The sequence below is a fragment of the Capsicum annuum genome, chromosome 2 (genome assembly GCF_002878395.1).
Source record: "Capsicum annuum cultivar UCD-10X-F1 chromosome 2, UCD10Xv1.1, whole genome shotgun sequence".
Taxonomy (NCBI): domain Eukaryota; kingdom Viridiplantae; phylum Streptophyta; class Magnoliopsida; order Solanales; family Solanaceae; genus Capsicum; species Capsicum annuum.
The window spans coordinates 51150694-51155833 of record NC_061112.1 but is presented as its reverse complement, the minus strand read 5'-3'; positions in this window follow the sequence as shown (position 1 = coordinate 51155833).

Sequence of the window (5140 nt, the reverse complement as noted above, 5' to 3'; positions counted from 1 at the left end):
TAATCCTGATCTCAAACTTAGTCCATCATTTCTATTATTAAAAGATTCAGAGATTTTTTGCTAGATAGATTTCATCTCTGATACAATCATTTTTTAACATTATTAGTAGATTCAGAGATCATTCGTTAGAAAGTTTTGATCACAGATTTAGTCAGTCAATAGTAGCAAACTCATAACTCAGTCATTGATATGAGAAGATTCAGTTAATCAGCTTCAGTGTCATCAGTTTCAGAGTTCAACTGCTAGAGAGGACTAATCTCATCTTCAGTGCTCAGTTATCAATATCATAAGATTCAGTTATTCAGTATCTCAGTATTAGTAGTGAGTTCAGATGTCAGTAAAGCAGTATCCGAGTATCAGTACTCAGAGTCATAATGATTTCAATTATGGTTTGTGCATTCATGAATATGTCCTTATTCAGTTCTCTCATGTTATTTAGCTAAGCTATGTTCATGCATAAGCCTTTGTATTTAGCCTTACCTCATCTAGCATACCAGTATATTCAAAGTACTGATGCATACTTTTCTCTTGCGCTATGATGTCTTATACCATAGGTTCAGAAGCAAGAGATACATAGCACCCTTAGGAGTCCAGACTTTGTCAGCAGCAGTAGACGTAGCAGTGAGTCCTCTTCATTCGAGGATGATCCTTATTTTATTATGGTATTAGACTCAATTTATTTTTAGTAGACGGAGTTAGTTGGGGACATATCCTATCAAATCCACAGTTCAGACAAGTTTTGAGGCTTTTCGGACAGATGTATTAGTATTCAGTTTTCAGTATTGAGTATTTTTTTAGATATTTGAACCTTATGGTAAGTTTCTGCCAATTTTTTGCATTTATTTCAGTATATTATGCAGTGCTCAGTTACATATATCAGAAAAGGGTTAGCTTGTTTTCTTTCGAGATCATGAGCACCGTGTGACATTCCTGTTCTAAAAAACCGGGTGTTACATAGACAAAACTTTTACACTTATTTGAGGCCTGAGGAATAGAATATCAATGGAATGGATTGATTAAAAAGATCTAAACTGAGGACATGCATAACATAATGTGAATTTCACAAGCTATTAAGGGTGTATTATGAGTTCTGAGAATTTAGCATACTTAGAAACATGAGTTCATACTTATCATAAGTTACTTAAATAAAATTGGAACTCTTAGATTCATGGGGGATGGCTAGGATAAGGTAGTAAAGCTATTACTTCTTTTACAAGGAGTTGAGAATGAACGTCGATAGGTATGAGGTGTATAATCATGAGTCATGAGCATTGCACTATCATCAAATATATGCATAGGGTGCCATAATGACTTAAATCTAAGGAATACGCTAGAGTAACCATAAATCACTATCTTATCACAACTCTTATTGATATGCCTCATAATCTTAATTAAAAAAACTCGATTTGGTTCTTCACCCTATCATCTCCCACTTTAATCCAATTCAACATTCTAAGCCAATGGGCCTTTCCCATGTCCTCAATCCTGAGCCATAATTTCTATATTCTAATGATCTACACTTGAATGCTCAACTCACCCGGATAAACTATATTTTGAAAAATACTAACTTAATTCTTAGACACTCCTTTCATATATTCCACCCCTAGCTTTCTCTAGCTTCAGTAAACTTACACTCTTCTTAGTAAACATACCTACCTTACTAAATACACAATCTTCCATTGTATGCCCTAAAAATGGGTTCCGAGATGTTACACGGTGCTCAAGACTACAAGTAGCCTTAAGCTAACCCTGAAAGCCATCTACTAGATCTGAAGCTCATAATAACGGAATATAGATCTATAATCAAAACTAAAATGTGGAAACTTGTCTGAACTAAGCTGAAATTTATTTGAGAATACTAGACTTAAGATTTTGAACAATCAATACTAGAAACCTGAATCATATCTAGCAGTCTGACAAACCTCTGCTACTAACAACTAGAGAGCCACTGGGAGAAATCCCCAGCTGACTCAAACTAGCTGAAAATACTAAAATCTTATAACTCAAATAAATTGAAAAACTGAATAACTGGGTCCATGAACTATGAGGGATCATCAAATGCTAGGATGTAGATTGAGAAGCTCAAAATCACTCACGCTGCTGAAACTGAGCGCCAGAACCTACATTATAAGACAATATAACACATAGACGTATATGCAGATCAATACTTCTGGATTGTACCTATTATATGGGGGTGAATGCATAAGTAAAACAATGTATTAACATCATTATTATTGCAAAGTAGTACATGCTAAATTAAGATGACTCACATAAGCTTGATTAACTAAAAACTGAGAATCATGATCATGAGTAGTAAAACATGCTGTATAAATTTAGTGAGTTATAACATTTAGTTTCAAAAAGTGGTACTAGTATTCTGTATTTAAATCATATTGTCTAAGTGTAGAAAGAACTCACTCTTATATCTGAAATCTAAAAGCTAAAATCTGTAGCCAATGTCTTTTATAAAGCAATATCTAAATAAATTGTGAGCCTTTACACTTTGTTTCTAAAAGTTTTTCAGTTAGGATTACTCTTTTTTGTAGGAAATTCTTTTAGAACTATTTTGTAAGATGTAGGGAGGTTCTTCTATCTGACATAAACTATGTGAGCTATCATAGTGTCCAACGTCTAGTTTCTTTATAGGAAAACCTTAGGTTGGGGAGAGGTGTCATACTCTTCCCAAGGAGTATAACCTAATCTAAGTGATCACATCTGTATCTATCATCTATATAGAAATTAGAATAATCTAGTAATCTGAACCTACATTGGCTTGTAGTTCTGGGGCATGTAAACATACCCAACTCGATGCTAAATAATACTTCCTTTAATCTGCATGCTCATTCTGTAGGGAATCCACTTTAAAACTAGTATAATGGTTTATAATGAAAACCAACTGTATAGATCTGTTAATTTAAACCGTAACTAAAACTTTAAAGTGGATTCCATGTCTAAGCTAAGCTCAAAAGATCAAATCTTTATCAAAACCTGAATATAACTAATCATTGGATGCTTTAAGCATAGTCATTCTTGAAATATCAACATTCAAACTAGTGCTTGGTAACCTATGCATCAAATTTATGTCAAATCATCATAAAGTTCATGCTTGATAATCAAAATATTGATAATACAATTCAAAACTGGAAATCTTGATTTAGGGCCCCACCGTGATGCGGTACAATGACGGTGACTCACTGGAAAAAGAATGAATTCCATTTTTGGCTTTGGAGCAATGTGGCATAATTGCATTGCATCACTGGAACAGGACGAGTGCGATTTTCCACTCCATTGTGATGCGGTGTTTGTCCAATTGGGAATTTTGACGTGATATAGGAAAATCATGGTAAGCTATTGGAAAGAGACAAATGGGAATTAGACTTTAACGCATTGTGGGATAATCGCGGTGCTTCACTGGAAATCGGACAATTGAGAATTTGTTCTTCACCATGACGCATTGCTTATAATGGTTCTCAACTTCTTTCACTAAAATAGCCATAACTTCTCAACCGGGTATCGGATTGAGGCAAAATTGGTATCGTTGGAATGCTGATTCAATTATCTACACATTGGTGGGTCTAGAGCTATAAAATTATACACGCATAAAGAATTATTTATTTTTAAAGTTGACCCTTAACACACTAGGGGATAAATTGGTCTAGGCAAAGTATGGGGTATTACAATATCTCCTCCTTGGGAACATTTATCCACGAATGAGACTAGGTAAACTAAAGATACTGAGGAACCAAGTCTATAAGATAGCATTCACAACTCAAACAAACTGCATGACTGAATTGAAAAAATACTAAGGGACTAAACTGATTTGCGAATGAATGAATTGACATAAGATAGTCACATAGCTGAATCTGACATAGGAAAAGTACCAAATTAAGGAAAACTATTACCTTAGGCTGAATCGAAGTTCGTGGAGAAGAGATGAGGATACTTGTTTTTCATGTCTACTTCTACTTCCAAGTAACACCCTAAATAGACTGATTTTGCCATAAAACTTTGACCATGGGAACTTCTTTTTTCCTTAGTTTACATATCTGATGATAAAAAATATCTACCGGACGTTCTTCATGCGAAAGGCTAATCGAAATATCTATACTTTCTAGAGCGACTACAACAGCTGAATTATGTATGTACTTCTTCAATAAAGACACATGGAATACTGGATGAACTAATGAAAAGTCTGCAGGTAGCTCAATATCATATGCTACCTTCCATACATGATTCAATATCCTGTAGGGACCCACTTATTGAGGACTAAGCTTCCCCTTTTTGCCGAATCTCTTCACCTACTTCATGGGTGAAATTTTCAAATAAAAAAATATCAACTTCAAAGTCAAGATCTCTTTTTTGACATCTACATAAGATTTATGACGAATCTAAGCAGCTTTTAATCTCTCTATAATCAACTGAACTTTCTCCATTTCTTCAAGCACCATATCTATCCCAATCAAAGCGGCCTTATACACTTTGAACCAACTGACTGGTGATCTATAGCTTTGCCCATAAAGAGCCTTAGACGGAACCATCTGAATACTATAATAGTAACTGTTATTGTAGGCAAACTCAATCAACGGTAAGTGATCTTCCCAACTACCTTTGAAATCAAGAACATATGCTCTGAACATATCCTCTAGATTCTAAATGGTCCTTTCTTCTTGACCATCTATTTGTGGATAAAAATCTGAACTGAGATGAACTTAGGTACCAAGACCCTTCTGAAAGGATTTCTAAAACTGAGAGGTAAACAGAGTACCCCTATCTAAGATGAAGGATAGTAGGGCTTTGTGCATCTAACCAACTCTCTGATACATAGCTTAACATAATTTTCAACTGTGTAGGATGTGTGAATTGGAAAGAAATGCTCAGATTTGGTCAATTTATCTACAATAACCCAAATTGAATCATGCTGTCGACGCGAATATTGCAATCCAATCACAAAGTTCATATTCACCTCTTCCAACTTTTAAGTTGGAATACCAAACTCCTGTAATGTGCCACCAGGTCTTTGGTACTCTACCTTAACCTGTTGACAAGTCGTACATTTGGATAAAAATTCTGCTATATCATTCTTCATACCACTCAACCAATTGACTTCCCGCAGGTCATAATACGTCTTGGTGGCTCCTAG